Source organism: Schistocerca serialis, chromosome 8 (genome assembly GCF_023864345.2).
Source record: "Schistocerca serialis cubense isolate TAMUIC-IGC-003099 chromosome 8, iqSchSeri2.2, whole genome shotgun sequence".
Taxonomy (NCBI): Eukaryota; Metazoa; Arthropoda; class Insecta; order Orthoptera; family Acrididae; genus Schistocerca; species Schistocerca serialis.
The window spans coordinates 184,157,072-184,183,320 of NC_064645.1; the positions used below are offsets into that span (position 1 = coordinate 184,157,072).

The following is a 26,249-nucleotide window of genomic DNA, read 5'->3' on the forward strand; positions in this document are numbered from 1 at the left end:
AGATTAAATCTCCAGGCTTGTAAAGGGGCATTACTGCATTCTTATTACTCTGCTGTAATTGTTTTTTGGTGGCTTTGGAATTATTGGTTTGAACTTGTTTCCAAATTGACTTGAAACGGAGAGCTAACCTCTTGACTTCAGTTATGTCCACACCTGGGGGCAATTTGTCCAATTCAAAAGGTGAGTTCATAGGTTTGCCAAAAACTATCTCATAAGGACTATAGCCTGTTGACTCATGGACATGGCTATTATAGGCTGAACGACTATATTGATATAACAGTCCCAATCTGAATGCGTTCTGTTTACATAATAATTTAACATTTTCTTAATTGTCCTGTCGACACGTTCCAGGCGGCCATTTGCCTTTGGATGAAAGGGGGTGGTTCTTCACTTTTTGATTCCTAGAAACTTGCACACTTGAACGAATAAAGCTGACTTAAAGTTCGTCCCTTGGTCTGTTAGAACAGCATCAGGGCTGCCGAAAGGCAAAACTAAGTGATTGACAAATTCTCTAGCAACTGTCTCTGCTGTCATATCAGCGAGAAGTACCAAAACAATGTATCGAGAAAAGTGGTCCATAATGGACAGGATATATTTATTGTTTTGATTGCTTTGTGGCAAAGGACCGACGATAACCAGGGCAATACTCCGAAATGTTCTCCTCGCCTTTGGAAGGCTTTGTAAAGGTATTTTGGTCCTAGGAGGGGGTGCTCTTTGAGCGCAAGGTAAACAATTTTGAATATACTTTTGAACATCTTTCTTTCTGGTTTTCCACCAATACCATGCAGCTATCCTGGCATCTGTTGCTCTTCACCCATTATGGCATGCTTGCAAACTATCATGACATTGAGCTATTATTCTGGACTGCAATTCCTTAGGAATTACAACTCTATTACCACCCGGAGTCTTTCAGTATAAAATACCATCTTCAGTAATGAAATCTACACTGGTAACATACCTATGACATTCAACATCTCGGCTTTGTACCTCTTTCAGTTACTCAATCAAAACATCATTTGTTTGAACTACCCTTTACGACTCAGGGAGTCAGCATTAGAATGCAGTCTACCAGGTTTATGCTTAACCTCGTAGTCATATTCAGCAAGTTTTAAAGCCCATCTAGTTAAACGACTGCTAGGATCTTTCAGATTCAACATCCAAGTTAATGCCGCATGATCTGTTATTACAGTGAACTTTCTACCGTACAAATAACATTTAAAATAGTTTACCCCGAACATAAGTGCAAGCAATTTTCAGTAGTACTATAATTTATTTCAGCCTGATTCATCTGGCGGGAGGCATACCCAACAGGTCTTTCCTCTCCGTTATATTCTTGGCTAAGGATTGCATTAAGAGCAAAATCTGAGGCATCGGTTGCAAGAATAAAAGGTTTTTAAAAATCTGGACAGACTAACAGAGGTGAGCTTGTTAGTACTTCTTTAATCTTCTTTACAGCTACTTCACATTCTTATGACCACTCGAAAACTGCACCTTTTTTCAACAACTTGGTTAATGGCTTAGCTATGGTGGCATAATCTTTCACAAACCGGTGATAGTAATTACATAGGCCAAGCAGTAACTGTAACTCTTTTACATTGGTTGGGGTGGGAAAATCTCTCACAGCCTCAGTCAACCGAGGATCTGGTTTGACACCTTCAGCACTAATGACATGTCCCAAGTAGTGGACTTGTGACTGTGCAAATAAACATTTTTCTATCTTCAGACTTAAATGGGCACTCTGCAAACGTGACAAAACACACCTCAACCTTTCTGCATGTTCTTCAATAATTCTAAAAAATACAATAATATCGTCTAAATAAACTAAACATGTGGTGAGCTTTAAACCACGTAAAAATAAATCAGCAAATCTTTGAAAGGTTGCAGGAGCATTCCTGAGACCAAATGGCATGCGTAAAAACTCATACAAACCCGAAGGCACAATAAAGGCTGTTTTAGGTCTGTCCTTGGGAGCTATAGGAATATAATGATACCGCATATCTAAAGTGGTGAAATACTTGCAGTTTCCTAATTGATCTAGGGTTTCATCAATACGAGGCAAAGGATAAGTATCAGGTGTTGTTACTTTATTCACCGCTCTCATATCAACACAAAGCCTATAACTCTTCTCGCCATTGATTGATTTCTTACGAACCAGAACGATTGGGGACGACCAGGGGCTGGCAGAGGATTGAATAATCCCTGCTGCTAGCTGCTGTTGAACTGTGTCTTCCACTATTGGTTGTAAATGATAAGGAATTCTATATGCCTTTTGAGATACAGGTCTAGCATCCCCGGTGGGAATCTCGTGCTGTATGAGGTCAGTAGCAGGCAAATATTGCCTTTCCTCAAACAACCACGCAAATTCTTCCAATACGGGCCATATTAGCCTCTGCTCTGCTTTACTCAAATGCTCTAACTTTTCATTAAATTGCTTTTGCAAAGAGGGTATCAGGGTATGCACACTTCTAATAGGGAATTGCTTCCTATTTTGATTCTTACCTTCATTTATTTCTGAAAAATCATCATCTACTATTTCCTGACCACTTGCTAAAACTGTTCCACGTGGAATCTCTATCCTTCTCAAACCAAAATTATCGACACATACAGGTACACAAAACTTCTTCCCTTTTCTCTCTACAGCACATAAACCTCTCTTCACATGAACTTGCAACCTGTCCAACACATCGTTTTGACGGAACGGATCCACAAAAATGATTGAACTAGTAGGCAATGGAGCTTTGATATAAATCCATAGAACCTTGCCTGTCCCACTCTCAATGGTAACTGGGCATAACAATTTAATGGGCCATGTACGCGGTTCTGTCGGATCCTGTGAGAGCGGCCATCCCTCACAGTTTCCTCTCGCGCTTTCGGTCCAAATGCCGCCGAAAAAGTGAGTTTCCTGACCAAATCGGGCGGTGTGCGTCCTATAATCGATTACCCCTTGGTACTCATTGAGGAAATCATTGCCTAGAATGATATCAAAGTCCCTCCTATGTTTCCGTACAACCTCCATATTAAAACCATATGTTTTTTTTTACTTTACTGAAAACTAACGAAAGATGACCCGGCAGGAATGATCAGTCCTTCACCCAGTCCAGCAATGTGAGAGTGGGGCGGTTTCAACCTCTACTTATCATGATTGGGGACAAACAGCACGCTAATTTGTGCTCCCGTATCTACTAACACTCTAATTGTTCTACCCCTGAGTTTACCCTCTAGCAAAACATTTGCCACCTCATCTTTCTGCTGTTTTTTATACACCGGTTACATTACTTTTATCGGGGGCGAGGGTAGGTGACTGAGCCTGCCCCCCGACCATTTCCCTGTTGGTAACTACCCCGTTGCCTGTTTGTCTGTGGAACATTTCGCTGCCTTTGTCTGGTTACTTTGTTTTGGGGGCATGTGACATTAGTATGCCCGATCTTGTGGCATCTGCCACAACACAGTGCATGGCAGTATGATTAAACTTCCTGCAGTGCTGACATTTTGCATCATTAAGAAACATGCGCCGCGACTCGTTACTTCGCGATGGGTTAGAAACAAATCTCCCTGCTTCCTCACATAGCATTGCAATTCACACAGCTTCGTGCAATGTAGTAGGGGAAGCCATTTTCACTTCTGTCGTGGTTTGCGGGTTAATCCCTCAAATGAACACATCTATAGCCCTTGCTTTTGCTTCCTCTATTAAAACTTCATTACGGGCCTGGCATTTGCTAAGCACATAAGTGTGACACGATACCATGCGGATTCAATCAGCAAATACTTCTAAATCTTCATTGGTTTTCTGTCATAAGGTAGACAACAAATCCCAATAATAACTGACACCTCTCGTATCGGAATAGTGCCCTGCTAACCCTTTAGCCAAGGCTTCAAAAGTGATAGCATCTCGCAGAGCGTCGACTGACTCAACATATGTTCGAGCGTCTCCTGCTAGTTTCAGCTTCAGCACACACAAAAGGAAACTATCAGGCCAGCCACAAGTCCTACCTACATCTTTGACACACTGCAAAAATGTCGTTACATTTTCGTTAGTTTTACCCGCGAAAGTCGGGATGAAATTTATGGCAAGAAAACTGCGAACAAGAGTGGACATAGGCGGAACTGGGCTAACTGCAGAGGCATGACTAGCACTTGCAGTTGCTTGTTCAGTTGTAACTTTTTTGTTGCTTTCTGCCGCAAGCGCATTGCACTGCTCTCGCAATTCCATCTTTTGCACAGTTAACTGTCTTATCTGTTCTTCTAACATAGTGACAGGGTCTGCACCAGGAATTTCGGCAGCAGCTCCTGCTTGCTTATTTGAATGGGTGTCAAGCATGTTTACAAAATGACTTCACAAACAACTCAAGGAATTGCTACAAAGATAGCGAGGTCAGGCTACTGCAATTGCTCGCGACTTACACTACTTCATTATGCTGGAGGTGGCGACGTTGGCGGTGGCGGCGTAGGCAGACGAAGCGGCAGCCGGGCATTGACTGCAGGCTGCGCAGCAACACTACAGTGGTGGTGAGAACTGCTGCCCCAGCAGCATCTGACACAGTAGCATCCGGGTTGTGGTGAAGTTCCCTTTGCTTCCGCAGCAGTTTTCTAACTCGGTTGTTGTACCACAGTGGCTCTTTCCCATCTCTTACAATCTTGCTTGGCACATACTCACCTAACGCATATTGCACAATGGTTTTGAACTTTGTCCACTGATCCTCAACACTATCTGTACTTAAAACAAAACTTTTGTGTTGAGCCATCAGGTACTCTGAAATCTGCTTTTTGTCACTTTTGCAGAAAAATCTTCCTACCTTATTTAATATTTCTATTTACGGCTGAAATCATCAATGCAATAACCGCTTTATGATTGCTGATTCCCTGTTCTGCATTAACTGTTTCAAATAGTTTGGGTCTGTTTGTCACCAGAAGGTCTAATATGCTATCGCCACGAGTCGGTTCTCTGTTTAACTGCTCAAGGTAGTTCTCAGATAAAGCACTTTAAAAATTTTCACTGGATTCTTTGTCCCTGCCACCGGTTATAAACATTTGAGTCTCCCAGCCTATATCCGGCAAATTAAAATCTCCATCCAGAACTATAACATGGTGGGGAAATCTACTCGAAATATTTTCCAAATTATCCTTCAGGTCCTCAGCCTCAACAGCTGCTGAACCAGGGGGCCTATAGAGACATCCAATTACCATGTCTGAGCCTGCTTTAACCGTGACCTTCACCCAAATTATTTCACATTTCGGATCTCCATCAATTTCCTTCGATACTATTGCACTTCTTATCGCTATAAACACACCTCCCCCTTCACTGTCCAGCCTGTCTCTGCGGTATACATTCCAATCTGAGTTTAGAATTTCATTACATTCAGGATGTGGCTGAGGTGGAAGTGGGGTCTAAAAAAGAACAAGTGTTAATTTTTCAACTCCGGTCGGCAAACTGCCTCCTGTTTATTGAGAAAACATTTACTGATTGACCTAGCTGGGGTACATTATGTGAGTTTAGCATCCCTAAGGTGCAAACAGATTGAGCCAGTGCTCAAAAAGTGCACGGAGGCAACCGGCCAATGCGTCTGATCTCGTCGGGGGCCTGTCAGTAAAAGAGAGCGATCCACCCGCCTCGTCCGTGCAGCTCGGCGCGGTGGGTGCTCACACGTGATCTCCTGGACCTTTCTGATTGGCTGCTGTAGGAGCTCTGCCTAGGCAAGCGACACTTCCCTAAGCATCTAAGCATCACCCCGTCAGCAGAAAGGTTGTTTGCTCGTCGAGCACGTGAAAAAACCGTGGGATAGCGGCACATACTGGAAAAATCTGATGTGTCGCCAACCCAGGGCCCGTGCACGGCTTTGTGAAGATCCATTGCCACCCATAGCTCACGCATTTTTAAAAAAATTTCCCTTTTCTTTTATTGAAAATAAAGGACTCCCGTACTCAATCTGTCAGCACCTGTACAGTATTTAATTAATTTTTAAATCAAGGTGTTGTCTCTAAAAGACTCGAATACGCAGTTGTCAAACCATTCTCCAAAAAAGGTGATAAAGCTCAGGTTTCCAACTTATGACAAATTTCGTTACTAAATACTGAAGATGCTTATGTAGAAGAGGATTATGGAGTTGATACACACAGTATCCTAAATTTAAATCAGTTTGGTTTGCAAAATGGCATTTTGACTGAACAGGCGACTTTCTCATTTGTTAGCCATCTGGTCAAATCTATAAACACTAAAATGTTACCAGACGGAATCTAAAGCATTTGACTGAGTAGATCACAAAACTCTACTTAGGAAGGCTGAGCTCTATCATTTACATGGTAAAGCAGGGATGTGACTTGAGCACTATCTACATGACAGAAAGCAGAAGGTTGTGTTGAATGATTCTACAGTGACACCTACCTGCTCTGACTGTGGCACAGTGAAACATGGAGTACTGCATGGTTTAGTGCTTGGTCCATTACTATTCTTAATTTCTATCAATAACATGCTGTTGTGTATGCGCAAAAAAGCACAGTTCACCCTGTTTGCGGATGGCACAACCATTACGATTGACAAAATACTCAATTGCTGTCCAGAGAGCTCTGAGACAACTATATACAAGAAACTCTAGACTGGTTCTCTTCGAATAACATGTCCTTCAGTTTTGACAAAACTCAGTTCATTCAGTTTTACACAGCACATAAAAACAGGATGATGTAGGAATTAAATGTGGTGACAAAGAAATATTGAGAGTTGCATCTTCCAAATTCCTGGGATTACATATTAATAAACTAAATTGGTTGGTTCATATGGTTCAAATGGCTCTGAGCACTATGGGACTTAACATCTGTGGTCATCAGTCCCCTAGAACTTAGAACTAATTAAACCTAACTAACCTAAGGACATCACACACATCCATGCCCGAGGCAGGATTCAAACCTGCGCCCATTGCAGTCGCGCGGTTTTGGACTGAGCGCCTAGAACCGCGAGACCACCGCGGCCGGCACTAAATTGGTCACTTCACATCATATACCTACGTAAAAGTCTGAATTCGGCAGTGTTTATCATTCACTTAATTGCATCTGCTTGTGACTTGGAAACAATAAAAACTGCTTATCTTGGATATTTCCATTCACTTATGGCATATGGCATCATATTCTGTGGAAACCAGTCACAAGTCTTCATGGCACAGTAAAGGGTCATCAGAATTATGAGTACAGTTAACTGTAGATGCCCATGCAGAAATTTATTCAAACAGCTGGTGATCCTCATCTGCCCATGCCATTACTACAATTTACAAAATAAGCAGTGCATATCATGACATCTTGAGGTGTTGGGTGTTCTGTCAGATATCAGTGTCATCCACGCACAATATTTTGACAATGTGACCCGTTGTCTTCAATCAGGTGCTACCTGAGACTGATAATCAAGTGTAATGGGTCCAATATTTATACCTTCTGTCTTCCCGCTCCATGATCACTTATAGAACTGACCACAGAGGTGCACCCAACCAAAAATTGAACACCAGCTCATGGCCAGGTGTACTGGATTGAAGATGGTACAGCTCAGAATGCTGATAGTGGGAGCAGGCCACAGATGGAGTGCTTAGAAGTGGCCATGAAGGGAAAAGGCAGGCAGTATAAAGATGGGACCCATTCCACTTGGGCAGCAGTCTCAAGTAGAACTTGATGAAGACACTGTCACATTGTTGAAATATTGTGTGTGGACAACACTGATATGTGGCAGAAGGCCTAACATCTCAAGATGTCAGCAGATTGCCAGGAAATCCTGAAGAAATAGTCATGATCCAAGAAGTAAATGTGATATTCACAAAGATACCAAAAAAAGTCTCAGTGTGGTACAGAAAGGAGTACACTATTCAAGCATAAAACTATATAATCAACTTTCAGTTCATGTCAAATCAATCCTTGGAAATCTGACTAAATTCAGAAAACAGCTAAAACCTTGTCTTTTGGATAGCTCTTTCTTACAGGAGTTTTTTGACAGTGTGTAATACTTCATGAAACTGTGTTTAATTTTAAGCATTACTATTTGAACTTACTGTGTAGCACTGGTATATCATTTACTAACGGAACACTTTGCACATGAATTAGAGTCTAAGCCTTATAATTTGTCTGTGTGAATATTATTACTACAGTTGATCTGAGTTATTATCTGAGCACTTTCATTTCACTTTTCATGATCTATTTCCATGTGATTTAGATTGTAAGCCTTATGACCACTTGTATATGGTTATTATTGTAATAATGTGACACATTTGCGTTCTTGGGACATAATGATATAGGATTTCTTGGATTTCAAGCACGTTGGGTTGACAATGGGAATGCAGTTTGTGTTAACTGGTTTCATGTAGAAAACAGCCAGAGTTGCAAAATTCAGTTCTTTTTACTGACAAAATGTTTTGTCCTGCCAATGGTCACTGAAAAACTTGACTTCGACACAAGTATGTATGATATTAACATGGTTTGCATGCTGTCATGGAATACACCATTTTTCTATGTGGGTGATTTGAGAATGGGCTGTGATATCCAAAATTGGTCATCGGTAAGATAAAAAGAACCATTGCCTGTCTTCTACCTCAGACTGATATAGGATTTTTCATCAAAGTACAGTGAAAATATAGATGTTGGCAGCTGTAACTCCTTTTGTTGTAATATTGTACAGATGCAATAGCAGAAGTAATGGCAACTCAGTCTTATTCTGCTTCCACATGAAGAGATCCACAATAATACTGAATGAATATAATAGAGGGAAACATTCCACATGGGAAAAATATATCTAAAAACAAAGATGATGAGACTTACCAAACAAAAGCGCTGGCAGGTCGATAGACACACAAACAAACACAAACATACACACAAAATTCAAGCTTGTGTCTGTGTATGTGCGGATGGATATGTGTGTGTGTGTGTGTGTGTGTGTGTGAGTATATACCTGTCCCTTTTTCCCCATAAGGTAAGTCTTTCCGCTCCCGGGATTGGAATGACTCCTTACCCTCTCCCTTAAAACCCACATCCTTTCGTCTTTCCCTCTCCTTCCCTCTTTCCTGATGAAGCAACCGTTTGTTGCGAAAGCTTGAATTTTGTGTGTATGTTTGTGTTTGTTTGTGTGTCTATCGACCTGTCAGCGCTTTTGTTTGGTAAGTCTCATCATCTTTGTTTTTAGATATATAATACTGAATGAAGTATAGAGTGGTAAAAAGTCTCATAACTATAGAACACATCAAATGAAATCTTGTAGGCGAGCATACAATAAGCTGAGAGCCAAGCATGCCAGGCTTATATTGGACTGTTGTACACATGGCATAGTGCTTGCTGTGCCGTCTGTCCAGGTTGTGAGGCAACCTGTCTATGCCTGCCGTGAAGGCACTTGTATTGCACACTGTGTGACTGTGTGAGCTCCACTATGGAAATGTCCACGTCCATGTCTTCACCAGTAGGTGACAAATGCTGGAGCAGGTGTTCTGCTGCCACAGGAGAAAAAGGTCTGAAATGACATCGGTGTGGACAGGCATGGCGCCCCCTCCCCTCCAAGAGGCTGTAAGGAAGCAATGGTGATGATGGTGCTGTACCCACGTCCACATCCGGGCAGGCACTTGTTGCTGGAGGCAGCTGGGGGAGGTGACAGCAACAGCAGCTATGGAGATGAAGGCAGCCTGGTGCTGACTACTTCGTCTGGCAGCTGTGGCTCCCAGAGTGAAGACAGCACTGGAGCTAGAGGAGGTATGGACCACACCATGGGGTCTGGCACAATGTTGGTAGAGGCAGTGGGGGTGGAAGGCTCTCTGGAGCATGGTTGGTCTTGCATGCATGGAGCTGGTTGTAGTGTCATTACACCAAGCCATCAGAGATGCACATAATGCAGAGGTGGCAGCCTTAGCAGTGCTGGACTACCGGTAATATCCACGTACGGTGGCAGCCAAATCCACGGGCCCAGATGGCAGAGCCCCAATGGAATCACTGAGTGCTTAGGGGGCTGGCAGAAGTGAAGCAGCTCTGTCGTGCTACAGTCACCAACTGGAGTGAACATATAGGGTCTAAAGAACCTATCAAGGGCATCCTCGGGAGAAGATTGAGTGATATATGTTTTCATATACGGTCTGAATGTATGGACAAGCTGCTCCGCCTCTCCATTGGAGGGGCCATAACGTGCCAGATGCCACTTTTTGTACAAAAACCTTCAAAATCTTGAGACAGAAAGTTGTGCGCTGTTGTCCATCACAAGCATATACAGTAATCCTTGTAGGGAAAAAAATCTTTGAGAGGACCATGACTGTAGCCGTCATGGACATGGATGGGCAAAGAACCACATAAGGAAATTTTGAAAGAGCACCAACTACTACAAGCCAAAAGGAGCTAAGGAACGGACCCACAAAGTCAACATGAATACACTCTGAGGGGTGCTAGGTGAGGTGACCATGGGGAAAGAGAGGCCTGTGATGCCACTTAATGGGTGGAACACTGCGAGCAGTCTGTCACTTCGCTTGTGATATCATAGCCAGTACCCGGCCAAAACATGTGCCGATGGACCAGCAATTTTGTAGAGGGACACCCAAATGGTCCAGATAGAGAAGGCACATGACATACCACTGCAATGAGGATGGGATCACAACTGTGGGTGTCAACTCTTCAGTAGCCAACAATAACACACCATCTCGAACTGAGAGTTGGTGGTGGAAAGCATAACAATTATGCAAAGGATCCAACAAGTGGCTCAGTTGTTTATCCAGCCAGCTGTGGTGGAGAAACTGAACAACCTCACATAAGGCTGGATCAGCCGCAGCAGCCACTGAAATACAAGAACTGGTAATGGGATAACCATCCATAGAATTTTGGTCTTAGACATCTAAATGGAAACTAAACAGTTCTTCCTGACAAACAGTTCTTCCTGACCAAATGCTGGATTAATGCCAATTGGCAATCGAGAAAGAGCATCAGTGTTAGTGTGTTCTGCTGTAGGTCAGAATTGAATCTCTTAGTTTTAGTGTGACAAAAACCAAGCCCAGTGTTGCGGATGATGGGCTGCTTTGCTGGTAAAGATGCCAAAGGATAGAAAAGATAAACCAGAGCTTTATGCTCAGTAATCAAATGAAACTTAGAACTGAATAGGAAAACATGAAATTTTTGAAGTGCTTATGCAATAGCAAGGGCCTTTTTTTTTTTTTATCTGCGAGTAGTGCTGTTGTGCCTTATTCAGTTTTGGTAGCTTATGCAATGGGGTGTTCAGAACTGCCTGATCAGAACTGCCTACATATTTGTATGCAAGAACAGCCCCAAGGCCGTACTGGGAGGCATCTGTAGCCAAAACAAAATGTTGCCTGGCTGGAAGGTAACCAAGAGAGGTGCAGCGAGTGGAAAGGAACATGTTTATGTAAGAGAGCATGGCCAGTGTAACTGCACCAGGAATAAATTTACGGTAGTACGCAATCTTTCCGAGAAAGGTTTGCAGCTCTTTGACATCAGTAGGATGTGGCAAAGCTGTAATGGCATCAACGTTCTGGTAAAAAGGCTTGACACCAGCATGCAAGACTTCAAAACCAGGATAGATGATAGACGGCTAAAACACTGTGATGTGTCCAAGTTAAATTTCAAGCAGACAGCCCGTAGCACCATGAACAAGTCACGAAGATTTCATAGATGTTCATCTGTTGAGGAATCCGAGACCCCAATATCGTACAGGTAGTTAACACACCCAGCAGGGAGGCCATGGAGAAAATGACAGGGATGCTAGCCATGCTGAATGGCAAGTGCTGGTACTCATATAATCCAAAGGGGATATTCACTACAAGGACATGTTTGGAATCATCATCCAGAGGCAGTTGTAATTACACTACTGACAAGTCTATTGTGGAAAAATATTAGCTTCTGGAAAGCTGTGCTAAGAGTTCATCTGGACGGGGTAAGGGATAGGTATCAATAATAGACTCTGAATTTACAGACACTTTGAAATCACCACAAAGCCAAAGGTTGCCATTAGGTTTTTGACTATTGACAATGGTGTAGACAGTTCACTAAAGAAGACAGTCATGACAACATCCAAAGATGTAAGTCATTCTAGTCCCAATTTGACTTGCTCCTGTAAACCTACTGGGACTGGGTTGGCACGAAAAAAAAGGGTGTGCATCGTTGGTTTCATTGTGATGTGAGCCTTGAAACTGGTAGCATACCCGAAACCTACTGAAAACAGGGAGGAATAATCTAGCTGTTGGTTTTGATCAGATACCAGGTGCACTTCATCAGAAATAGAGAACCCAAAAACTTTACAGGCATCTAACCCAAATAAGTTTTTAGTTTTGGCATCATCCACTACGAGAAAGGTCAAAGGCTGAACAACTTCTGTGTTTACTATGGAAGTAGAAAACTGTTCCAATATGAGTTTTTGTTATTTGTAACTCACCAACCAATGACATAAAAGGGCAATGCCAGTGATCCAAGATCCACTTAGGTCTGTGAATTTAACATAGTCACTGCTGCACCCATGTCCACTTGCATTTTTAGCAACTTGTCCATCACATGCACTTCATTGTAGAGTTTGTTTGGGGCCACCATCGCTTGGGAAACACTGTTCACATCCACATTCATGTCTGGTGAAGGAGGTTGAGAGTTGCAAACATATGGGTGCTCATGTTGAACAAAACAACACAAACTTCCCTGTGAGGGGCCAGGTGTATTATAGCATCACAAAACCATTAAATTAGCGTATGAGCCCCAGTAAGCCTCAATAACAAAGTGGCAATGATGGCTATGCCCATGAAGTTCTGCTGCCCAAGCTCTGTACAACTGTTGCAGCTGCTATTGACAATGGTAGAACTCAATGCTAGCAGCAATAATGTGAGTATATTTGCAATGATAATTAAAGAGCAACTAACACATTTCATTGAAAGAGAGACTGACAAATTCCTGAAGATGAGCTAGCTGACACAAATGGTGATAAACATGAGGAGAAATGGAGAAATCCATAACACAAATAAAGCCTTACACAAATTGGAGTTGCCGACTCAAAGTTTGAAAATGTTGCTGAAGACATTTTTTCATATGCATTCCCAACTTCGGCAGAATCATCATTTGGATGAAATGGGTCTTACATAAACGGCAGTGCAACCTGGCAGTGTCAACAAGGATGCCAAATTGTTTAGTGCCATGGAGAGAGCCTACTGCTGGTTGGTGACAGCTCCCTGTTGTTCAACAAGAGACTGAAGAATTCTTCCACTGACATGTTGGCCACTATATTGAAACAAAGCGGCACTTGTCACCAAGTATGTTGTAACATTGTACAGACACAATGTCAGAAGTAAAACCTATCATTTTTTATTCTGCTTCCACATGAAGAGATCCACAATAACACTGAATGAAGCATAAAACAGTACAAAGTCTCATACCTATAGAACCCATCAACATACAGTCTTGTAGGTGAGCATACAATAAGCAAGTAAACATAAGTGAGACTGAGGGCTTGGTGTGCCTGGGGTTATAGTGGGCTGTTGTGCACATGGCACAATGCTCGCATGATCTGTCCAGGTTGCAAAGCAACCTCTGCTGTAGGCTGCCCGTGGAGGCACTTGTATCACATGCTGTTTGATTACACACACACACACACACACACACACACACACACACACACTATAGGTTTACAACAGCTTTGGTGCTAGTTACCATCACCTAGTATTTCAACTGAAACTCTCATTAGACCTCATTTTTACAGACAGAGACATTTGCAGCCTTCCAGCAAGATACCTCTCCGAGTGAAAGAGTATTAGGGATATGTAATGAAGAAAGATGTGGAGCTGCTTTTGGGATTCTATTGCAAAATGCAAAGAAGAAAATTCTATGCTGTCACTGAATGTCACTATTCATTTATTCACAAAGCTCCACCAACACAGCTCTTGGATTTTTTATTAGCAGGCAGTGTCACAAAAATAGTTAGGTAAATGGTGCACAAATGTCAGAAAACGAAACTATTTTCTATCAAAATATACAGTGTTTAGGCAGCAAGCAAGGTGAAATGGAAGTAAGTCTGGATGACTATTTAAAATGTATAAATGGACATTGGCTAAAAGATAATATTGTTACATTGGCTAAAAGAAATGCATGTATGTATTGCTGTTATGTGAGATTGAAATGATAAATAAGTTTTATAGAATTAACAATAAAGAAGGTGGCACTTGCATATATGTTAGAACAGAGCTAAATGCAAAGGAAATTAAATATAATAAGTAAAACGCATGGAGAAAAACTCTGAGTAATGTGTATGTGAATTAAACAAACTCAAAATGGTTACTGCAAGTGTGTATAGATCACCATCAGGCAATTTTACTTTTTGCCTACAGAATGTTGAATTCTGCTAAATTAACTCAAAAATCAACTAGAAAATACAATTATTCTAGAAGATTTTAATGTTAATTTTAATAATAACTGTAATAAACAACAACAATTGATAAATCTGTCCTTATCATATGACAGCAACAGCATTCAAAAACACTAGATGTACAAATGGGTCTGAAACAATAATTGATCAAGTATTTGTCAATAAGAACAAGTGTGAGCATATCACTGAAGTAATAGATACTGGGTTTTTGGATCATAGGGCAAGTTACATTGACCTTAAATAGTATATCTAATAAAGATTCAGCAGTCTGTGGTAAATACAAAGAAAGGAGATTTATTAATAAAGCCAGCATAAGGCTCATTGATCACATACTAAAAATATAACTTGGGACATGGAATCAACCTGTGATGTAGATAAAAAGTTTGAGTCATTTCTTGCAAGTTAGAAGCATTGTTATGGTGTCTCATTTCTTATCAAGTGATTCAGACTTAAAATTAAAGCAAAGGCATGGGTAATCAAGGGAATAAAAAATCAGCAGACACCCTGAGAACATTAAACAAATCTGCCAGAACTACTACTGCATTAAAACCGTATGCAAAAATTTACAGTAAATTATATAAGAAGGTTATAATAGCAACTAAGAAACTTAATAATGACTCGTATATCATGAAAGGCAGCAACTAAATAAAATCAACCTGGGAGATAATAAATAGGGATATAGGTAAACAAAAAAACAACAATTTTATAATTAAAAGTGAAAGGAATATTGTTGAGGACCCACTGAAAATAGCCAACATATTTAATAAAAATTACACTAACATAGCAGCAAAGCTAACTCGAAGATAAGTAATTTCAGCTCCAGAGTGCAAATCCCCATGAACAATAAAAACATGTTTCAGTGTCCTGTTACTGCATAATAGGTACAAAATTCTATAAATACTTTAAAAAATAAAATGTCATATGGAAGTTATGGGATTCCACAGAAAATAATAAAGCACAGTGCAAGATACATAGATACCCAACTTGCTGACATCATAAATGTATCATTTAGTACTGGGGTCTTCTCAGGAAAACTAAAATGTTTGATTGTTAAGCCAATTTACAAGAAGGGTGACCAGTCTGATTTTATCAATTACTGACCTACATCACTGTTATCTGGATTTTTGAAAGTAACTGAAAGAGTAATTCATGAAAGACATGTCTCATTTTCTTGATGAAAATCAAGTATTATTTAATGGACAAAATGGTTTTAGGAAAAATAGGTCAAGACACTAAAGGAGTTAAAGACATTAGCTGCCAGTGGGCATTGATCTATATCAATGGAACAGGTTGAAAATCTGTGCCAGACTGGAATTCGAACCTCGGTTCCCTGGTTACTAAGCAGATTTGCTGACTACTACGCTATCCAGACACAGTGGTCACCGCAACTGCATGCACTACCTTAGTACAACTTCCTTCAAAATTAAATTCTCAACTTATGCCACACGTTACTGATGTACAGCTCCTCTTCATTATCCTCATTACTTGCAACCACTGTATCCAGATTATGTAGTGGTCAGCTCATCTGTCTAATAAGCAGGAGACCTGAGTTCAAATCCTGGTCCAGCATCAATTTTCAACTTGCCCCATTGATATAAATCAATGCCCATTGATAGTTAATGTCTTGATTCATTGTCACTGCAGGACCAAAATGGTGTCTGTTCTCTTGGACATGTCCGAATGAACAGACACCACATATGTAAAATAGGTCAACTGACCAGTAAGCTATATTTTTTTAAAACAGATCATAAATTCCATAGACAAAAATTGTGGTCTGTTTTTGGATCTATCTAAGGCAATTGATGTTACTGACCACAATTTATTGCTCACACAAAAGCCATGTATCAAAAAAGTACTCTTTATCATCTCAAAATCCTGTATAATGAACTACTAAAGGAAATTACAAGACTATCAAAATTCTGCATAAACAATAAAGAACTCAAGAAATGCTAATTAGCAAGAGTTTTTATAGTGCCAAGGAATACATAAATCATCAGCATTCAAAACAGAGCAGATTATTTCCTTTGTCATAGTGACCCAAAATGCTCATTTGAAAAATGAATTGTATTCATTTGTTATTCTAATTTAGTATATTATGACTGCTCTTATGTGTATGATTTCATGTTGTACATAAGAAGCCAACATATAACTGTAAATCTTTCATGTCCTATTACATACAAAAGATCATTATGACAAATAAGGTAACATTTCATAATGATGAGATACAAGGATTCTAAGTAAATAAATAAAATAAAATAAAGTCTCACATCATTATCTGTAAATCCCCATCATGAAGGAGAACAATCCAGGATGTTGAACAAGTGAGTCATCTGGCAGAAGCAATCACTTCTTGCTTCTTCTTCTAAGTTATTATTAATAGTGGTTGTCTGCTCACACTGATAATTACGGCAATTACTTCTGAATTACTTTATATATGTTTATCAGGAAAACTAAAGTTATTTTGAAAAAAAGCAATTTTTTTTTTTTTTTTACTGCTCAGCTACTGATTTTATCCAATACTTTAGACAAAGCATTTATGCAACTTCATGCATATTACTACTGTATGTCTATTAAACTGATGAAGTTAAGATTCTCTAATACACATATTACAGTTAAGTGAAACTTGCATTTTTGGGCAAAAGTGAGAACTGTAATCACTGAAGTCAACATCTACAAAAAACAAAAATTTCAGGAAACACATTTTATTGAATTAGTTTAACAGTATACATTTATGATGTCTTACAATATTATATTTCACACATAAGCTCTAGATACATAATATAATGGTGAAAAAACCATTTCTATAAGCTTTCAGTTGCAATAAAAGATACGTAAAAATCATGAATTTTTTTCCATACAGAACATCTACAGATTAATTATTTTATAGCAATAATGGTCCAGTTTATTTTAACAAATTCACTCCCATTATTAACCACTAATACAACTAGGAACAGGAAACACATGTATCAGCATGTAAGTGTAAGAATCCCTAGGTTTCCCAAAAGAATTCTGTGAGATTCTCAGTTGCCAACCGCACACAATATTTGCATAACGCTCCCCTGTAGAATAGACACTCCTTTCACCCCAGCTGCACTGCCTCAGTAGACCATACCACAGCACAGTATGAAAGTGTGCAAAGCACGCCAGCAACACAGTCTGCAAGTCAACACAATAAGAGAGATCTCCACACGCAAAGCAGGCAGAACTGAACTCCCAGATCAACTCCTCTACATGCTTCGTGTAGACTAGGTGATGCCAGCTGTTACTTTACATTCTTCTGAAGTTGACTGAATCCTTAAGTTTTATTTAAAGGCCTTGCTCTATTTGTTATCAATTTCAGGTTGCACCATCTTCAGACTTCTCTATTATAAACTGGATAATCATATCGATAACCAGATAATCGCCTTAATTCACTTTGATGGAGATCATGATGAAATAAATGTCCATGGTAATGAATTCCTTCCTTCATGCTTATGGTATTAATAGTGCCAGCTGGTAGGAAGTCTGGTAGCTAGACTTCCTTCTACTTGAGGTGCTGGTACCATCAATATCATCAACAGAAAGGATGGAATTAACTATTAAGGACATCAATTTGATCAAGCCCTCTATCTAGGTGTATTATGGTTGTTCCAATAATTATCCAGTTTATTACAGAGGGGCCTAAAAATAATGCCTTGCAGTCATAATGCCCAAATTGACAGAGAATAAAACAATACCTTTAAATATGCCTGACAGATTCATTCACATTGAAAAAAAGAAAAACATCCACAAGCTGGTGCCATCCCATCCTATCATCTATCTGGATATCTAGTAAGTTCACATGTGAAGCATTACCCAGTGAACACCCACTAATCTCCACTTATGGTACCTGTAAGGCACCGTGTAGAATTGCATAATATGAGCTCCTGCAAGATTAAGGGTGAAACTACTTGCTGTGAACCAGCTGTAAGCCTATTCTATGATTCTCCCAGCTGCACCTGGCATGAAAGTGTCTGGGCTGTTCACCAATATTTTTGCTTCATCAGCAAACATTATAGCTTCTATTCTAAAAGCAGAGTTGACAGTCATCTTATATGATCCTCAGTATGCTTCCTAACAAGAGAAGGAACTGAACATAATAATACTGTATCACAGATAAGGGATTACTAACCTAAAGCATTCACACAGCCGAAGAAAGACTCAACATCTTCCATGTGACATACAGGACCTGCTTACGTTATGACAAAATCACCAAAAGGTCTGTCTCTGTTCGATGAAGTCATGTAATGGTATTAAAGGAAAAAAAATTGTACATTATAAAAATCACATTGGATAACACGCTGACAGTTGCTAACTGAATCTATCTTGCTATTGGTTTCGATCCACTAGATCTTAATCAGGGTACAAAACATCACCCCTACAAATGCATGTTAGCACATCATGATTTTAATAATGGTAATTCTATTTCAAGTTTTTTTTTTATGTATTGGACATCAGTAAACAATTTAATCTGATGTGAGAACAAGTGATGGTGAGCACACTGACATTGCTAACTAGAGCTGAAAGTAATACATTTCAAGTGATGCAATATGTGACATGTACACCTGACATGTACACCTCGTTCTTCAACATTTTCTGGCATTTGAAACCAATGTAGAAGTGCTGGAGTAGGTGTTGATCTTTCAAGTTAACCTGTTTACTGACAATCACATGTATGTTCAATCTGTATTTTTGTTCATATCTGAAAACTCAAAGACAGAAATTTAGAGATAGATTTGACCTTACATGATTTAAACTTGAGACAGAATAGTCAGTACTGAAGTCACAGTTGACTATACATATGAGGGGATAATGAAAAGTGACACATCTGAATTTTTTACATGAAAACATTTAAAGCTTTTTAAATGAAACAGACATCATTAACACACTACATCTGTATTATTTCATGTCTACATATTTGCAGCCCTCTGCCAATAGGGGGCGTGGTGTGTAATGTAACTATGACGCTGCCTGAGAAACAGCACGCTGTATTCGAGTTTAAAAATTGAAGAGTTCGTCCACACATGGAGTACACTCTGCTTCATCATCAGAATGCGAGACTACACTCGAGAGCTGCAGTATCTCCAACAGTGCCACAGCTTGGGTTCACTGTCATCAGTCATCCTCCCTACATTTCAAATGATGCCACAAGTGACTTTCCAAAACTTAAAGAACATCTTCGAGAACTTCACTTTGATATTTATGAAGTTGTGCAAGTAGATGTGAGGCTGTAGCTCTGTCAAAAAAGTTGAACACTCAACAGTGACAGTATCAAAAAACTGTCGCCTCATCATGAGAAACATGTTCATTGCTAGCTGAGAAATAAATATGTAAACTTGAAGAATAAAGATGTAGAATGAAACTTCCTGGCAGATTAAAACTGTGTGCCTGACCGAGACTCGAACTCGGGACCTTTGCCTTTCGCGGGCAAGTGCTCTACCATCTGAGCTACCGAAGCACGACTCACGCCCGGTACTCACAGCTTTACTTCTGCCAGTACCTCGTCTCCTACCTTCCAAACTTTACAGAAGCTCTCCTGCAAAGGTCCCGAGTTCGAGTCTCGGTCGGGCACACAGTTTTAATCTGCCAGGAAGTTTCATATCAGCGCACACACCGCTGCAGAGTGAAAATCTCATTCAAGATGTAGAATGTTAATAATATTTGTTTTATTTAAAAACCTTTAAGAGTTTTCACATAAAAAACTCAAAGGCACTAATTTTCAGGATGTTCTTGTACATATGCCAAGGAGAAATTTTTGGCCTGATTACAGCCATACTGTAGGAGAAGGAATTGATCATATCATGTTGTATCACAGATAAGAACTTACTACCCTAAAGCATTTACACAGGTGAAGAAACAATTATCATCTTGCACGTGGAATACATGAACAGCTCATCTTATGACAAAATCATCAATAGGTCAGTTGAAACTGGTGGCACAATTAAAGAGATTCATTAAGCACCTGTAAAGTGTTTTTTCCAACACAATCTTCCTAAAATATGCTGCAGTTTTGGAGCATCAGTCTACTTCTGTAGCTCAGTGGTCAGGATGTCAGACTGCTATTCAGAGTGCTGCCAGGGATTTTACCTTGGTGATAGGACTGGAATGGGTTGCACTCAGCCTTGTGACGCCAATTGAGGAGCTATCTGAGTAAGAAGTAGTGGCTTCAAGATCTAGAAATCTGACAATGACCAGGAAAGTGATGTGCTGACTCCATAACCGTCCATTCTGCATCCAAATGACACTATTAGCAGAGGATGACATGGTGGCCGGTAGCTTGCAATTTGGGTGCCTGGGCCAGAATGTGGAGCTTTGCTTTTGGAGCACAACATATCAAAAAATTTTCAAAATGGTAGATGTTTTGGTTAAAGGAAGCCAAGCACAACAGAGAATTTAGTCATTCTGAAATCTCAGCCAGCACTTTCTTAAGAAGACTGAGAGCTTTATTCATGGAATTGTTGAATAAAGAATGGCACAAGTATTCCAAAGGCAGGTGAAGGTCTTATTCAGAAATATAGACTTTGCTACAGTGTGTCAGTGTAAAGACATCTGCCAATGTTTAGTGGGCATCAGAAACACCACTACTGGTTTGACATTGAACATCAGATACAACACAGTATTTACAAGAGTGTCAATCATATTTTCATGCACAAACAACACCTTTGCATTTATTATTGGCAAGTTTTTTGTCTGTATTTGTGGTTAAAGTGCAAGAAAGAGATAGATATTTATAAGGAGTCACATACACAAAGAAATTTGCCATTAAAATGAACTAAACACAAATTTTAAACAACTTACACTTACCAGATGTATGCAGACTGTCAAACAAATAATTTTCATTGCCAACATTCCTGTCACTGAATGTCATTGTAGTTCCCTTGACCACATGTCACACAACACTTCTTTTATCCGTGATCAGACTCAACACCACAACACTTCTTTTAATCCGTGATCAGACTCAACACCTGATGAGTAGTATTTCCTCCAGTCTTCATAGTTTTCATCAAATGATGTGACATTTGATTTTGAAAATAATGTTTGTGTGTGTTATATAAACCTCAAAAAATTTCTATAAATACAGACTTAATTTATGAATTACTTGCTTTATTATCATCAATACATTGCTTCCCTCAGTTTGGGAATGCTAAGCACTTAATAGAGTCCCAATTACCTAGTTGTAAATTAGCATACAACATTTATTTGAGAAAAAGAATGGAAAATGAGAGAAGTGCTCAGATTAAAAAGAATAAAGCAAGGAAGCAGTCTTCCTTCTTTCATATATTGAGGAAGCAGTGAAGGAAATAAAAGAAAAGTTCAGAAATGGGATGAACATTCAGGATGAATAAATATGACTGATAATTTCCTATGAACTTGTTAAGCTATTCTGGCAGAATAACTTGAAGAGGGAAATTTGTACAAAGACCAAATAGAATGTCAAGAAGTATGTTTGTGGTAACAGAAATTAATGATGCAGATAATAAGATAAAAATTTTATGGGATATTGTCAAACAGGAGACAGGGCAGCTAGGCAATGTACAAGATACCATAACAAATAAACTAAATAATGTTGTGACTGATAATTCACATGTTGTGAATACTTTTAACAATCGTGTTCCAAATGAAGCTGAAAAAATATGATTAAATGGTTCAGTTAATGTAGCAAGAGAATGTATTAAAATGTCATTCCACAAAACTTTAAGCATCTAGAAGTAATACTAACATCCTTCACTGAAATTAATTATAAATATTCTAAACAACAAAAGCTCATATGGTGTTGATGAAATTTGAGATGAATTCTGAAAAATTGTTCTAACTTAATAAGTAATGTCCTAAGTGATTGTTGAGGAAATCTTTCCAGACAGATTAAAATGTACAATGTTGAACCTCTTTGTATGAAAGGTAACAAGAAGACGTAAAGAAGTATCCTCCAATTTCCTTACTGACATCTTTGTCCAAAATATTCGAAAAAGTAATATACTCAAGAGTAGACTCACATTTAAGTAGAAACAATTTACTTAGCATCACAGTTGCTTGAATGAGACTGCTGTTTATATGTTCACTCACAAAATATTACAAGCCTTAAGTAATAAAATATCATCAGTTTGTATATTTTGTGATCGTTCCAAGGTGGTTTGATCGAGTAGATCATGTTACATTTTTAGAAAAGTCTTATACAATTGATGACTTTACATACAACTAGTTGACGTCATACTTAACAGAATGCAAAAAGTTGTGCTGAATAATTCAAACAATTCTGAAAGGATAGACAATTTGAGTGAGTGCGAAGAAATCGCAAAGGGAGTCAGACAGGGTTCAATTTGAGTTCACTCCTATTCCTTATAAATGTGAATAATCTTGCACTTTAACATTCAAAAAGCAAAATCAGTACTTGTCAAAGAAGATACTAGTATTATAACGAATGCCACACGAGAGAAAACAATGGAAAAGATTGTTAATGATGTTCTTCAAAGAATTATTAACTGTTTGTCTGAATATGGACTCTCCTAAATTTTGATTTTAAATGTAGCTCTGTACAACAAATAGTGTCATACCAGCAACCGATGTAGTGCACGTACAGGAGTCAGTAAAGAGGGTATAATGCTCTAAATTCTTGAGTACACATCTATAGAAACTGAAAGCATGTTACTGAGCTTCTCAAACAATTAAGTTCAGCTGCTTTTGATCATAGAACTAGTCTTTAAAACAAATGATATTTTGCATATTTCCACTCAACAATGTCTATGGAATAATTTTCTGGGGGTAACTCACCACTTTCTAAACAATAGAAACTCCAGGTAGAAATATCAACAATGAAGGAAAAGATGGATTGCTAGGTACCATAAAAATGACTTGTTAAGTTGCAGGCAGGCACAATTAAAAGACACACATAGCTTTCGGCATAGCCTCCATCAGAAAAAGAGAAACACACACCATTCATACACACAAGCAACTATACCTCACACAAATGACAGACAACTCCGGCAGCTCGGGTCAGAATGCAACTGTCACAAATGGGATAGAAGCAGCAGTCTGGACTGGGCGTGGAAGGAGCAATAGTGTATCGGTGGGGGAAGAGAGGAACACTGTCTGGCGGAGTGTGCAGGGACTAGAATGCCAACAGGCACAGCAAAAGGTTATCGGGCAGAGATGTGGGGAAAAAAGGAGAGGAGCAGGGAAAGATGGGCAGGTGCATTGGCAGAGGGCAGCAAACAAAGAGGGTGGGAGACAAGAATGGGGAGGAGATAATATGAAAGAGAAGATGGAAACTGTCAGGTGAAGGATGTAGGGACAGTATGTTACCTTATTTTGAGGCCACGATAATTATGGGAACAGGGAATGTGTTATAAGCATAACTCACATCTGCACAGTTCAGAAAAGCTGGTGGCAGAAGGGAGGATCCAGATGGCTCTGGCAGTGAAGCAGCCACTGAATCAAGTGTGTTAGTTCAGCTGCACACTGTGCCACAGGTTGGTCTACTTTGCACTTGGCCACAGTTTGGCAGTGCCTATTCATCCTGGTGGACAGCTAGTTGGTAGTGCTATACCTCCCATCGAGAAATGCTGGATAAGAAATAAGACACAAGGGGAAGGAAGAAAAAAAAAAGATTTATTATGATTCCAGTAGAGAGATTTACGAGGGTTGGAACTTTAACAGAGGCAACTATTTATTTACAGCTTGTACAAAATAGATACGTGATTCAAAGTTTTACTGACCTTCAAAGTAGTCAGCAGTATTGTTTATAGCCTGTTGCCAGCGATGTGGAAGTTGTAGAATACTCTTGTGCCAGTTGTGTTGACAGTTTGAGCACCGCAGTCTATTGTCCGACAAATTTTGTAGCAAAGCCGTGAAGTGTTTCCTTCAGTTTAGAAATTGAGTTGAACACACGAGGGCTTAAGTCGGGGAAGTGCAGTATGTGGCATAGCACTTCGCAGCCCCATCAGTCAAACAAATCAGTAATGCTTGCACTGTATGTGCTTGAGCATTGTCCTGCAAAATGATGGTCTGGTCCTGCAGAAAGTGTCATCACTTCTGTCTCTATGCTGTTCATTTTTTGAACACAACCTACGACCAGCTTAGAGACAGAAGTGAAGACACTTTCTGCAGGATCTGACCATCATTTTGCAGGACAATGCTCAAGCACATACAATGCAAGCAGTTACTGATTTGTTTGACTGATGGGGCTGTGAAGCACTATACCACCTACTGCACTCCCCTGACTTAAGCCCTGGTGAGTTCAACTCAATTTCTAAACTGAAGGAAACACTTCATGGCATTCACTTCAGAACTGCTACAAATTCGTCAGGCAATAGACTGCACCACCTGAACTGTCATCACAACTGGCACAAGAGTATCCTACAACTTTCACATCGCTGGCAACGGGTTATACACAATGCTGGTGACTACTTTGAAGGTCAGTAAAACTTTGAAATGTATCCATTTTGTACAAGCTGTAAATAAATAGTTGGCACTACTATAGTGCCAACCCTCGTAATAACAAAAGAACCCAGTACAGCCGGGGCATGGAGGAATTTTTGCTGATCCAGTTCTGAACAAGTGACATGGTGGAGGAAATAGCTCCCTGCCATGGAGAACCTTTGGTGGCACTTGTCCTGCCATCTGTCTTCCTTACTGTGATCAAGGCAGCCTAGGGAGGCTTATACATTATGCAAACATGTGAGGCTTCAGTATCTGAGGGGTGGCTTCAGTATCTGAGGGGTTGCTGATCCCTTTAGGCAAATGGCAGGTACTTAGCAGGTAGTCATACAAATACAAAAAGTTCTGCAATGATTGTAGCAGAACTGGTAAATGACAAGGCTGCTTCCACAGATGGCCCAGCCCCTGACAGGCTGGGATAAACTTGTGACAACACTGGAATAGAATGTGCTGAGTGGGTGGATGGATTGGGCAGGTCTTGCACCTGGGTCTTGCATGGGGATCTCCTCTTTGTGGCAAGGGGTTGGGGTTGGGAAGGCATAGTTGTGGACAAGGATGTTGTGGAGGTTGGGTGGGTGATGGAACATCAGTTTAGGAGAGAGTGGGAAGGATCTTGGGTAGGATGTCTCTCATTTCAGGTCATGATGATAGGTAATCAAAGCCCTGGTAGAGGATGTTGTTCAGTTATTCTATTCCAGGACATTACTGTGTGACGAAGGGTGCACTCTTTGTGGCTGGTTCTTGGAGGTAGTGGGAGGATTGGGGGTGTGAGGGGAAATGGCATGGGATATCTGTTTGCAGACTAGGTCTGAGGGATAGTGCCTGTCTGTGAAGGCCTTCGTGAGACCCTCAGCATACTGGGCAAGAGAGTTCTTGTCGCTGCAGATATGCCATCCCCAGGTGGCCAGGCTGTATGGGAGGGATTTTTTAGTGTGAAAGGGATGACAGCTGTCGAAATGCGCATACTGTTGGTGGGTAGTGGGTTTAATATGGACAGAGGTGCAGAGTGAGCTATCAGAGAGGAGGACATCAACATCTGGGAAGGTGGCACACTGGATCACCAATGAACCTGAACCACACTAGGAGTTAGGATAAAGTTAGTAAGTGTATGAGGAATGAGGTAGCAGGTTTGGAGTCTGAAGGATGTTGGAAAAGAGAGTGCTCAATAGGGGTAAGAACATGGGCATGAGGTATGTTGGTGTATAACAAAGTGGCATCAACAGTGACAAGCGGGGATCCAGCAGGTAAAGGGGTGGGGTTGGCGGAGAGTCAGTGAAGGAAGTGGTTGGTATCTTTGACATGAGAGACCACATTACGGGCTATTGGTTGGAGTGTTGGTCAATGACAGCCGAAATTCTTTCAGTGGGGGCAATAACCAGACATAATGGGGTGTCCAGGATTGTTTGGTTTGGGGATTTTGGGCAGCACGTAGAAAGTGGGTGTGTGAGATGTC

The 26,249-nt window shown here is 40.1% G+C and overlaps 1 protein-coding gene across 3 annotated transcripts in view; it reads left to right on the forward strand.

The window, feature by feature from the left end:
* Positions 1 to 26,249, forward strand: part of LOC126416725 (ethylmalonyl-CoA decarboxylase-like) — a 61,470-nt gene that overhangs the window by 25,641 nt on the left and 9,580 nt on the right. Inside the window, exon 2 of one of the 3 annotated variants that reach the window (XM_050084540.1) lies at positions 1,279 to 1,419. The exons of 1 other annotated variant lie outside the window; for it this stretch is intronic. The gene's annotated coding sequence lies outside the window, so the exon portion shown is untranslated. Of the gene's footprint in view, positions 1 to 1,278; positions 1,420 to 8,400; positions 8,424 to 26,249 lie in introns of those variants that run through there. One more of the 3 variants, XM_050084541.1, reaches the window with a different exon arrangement.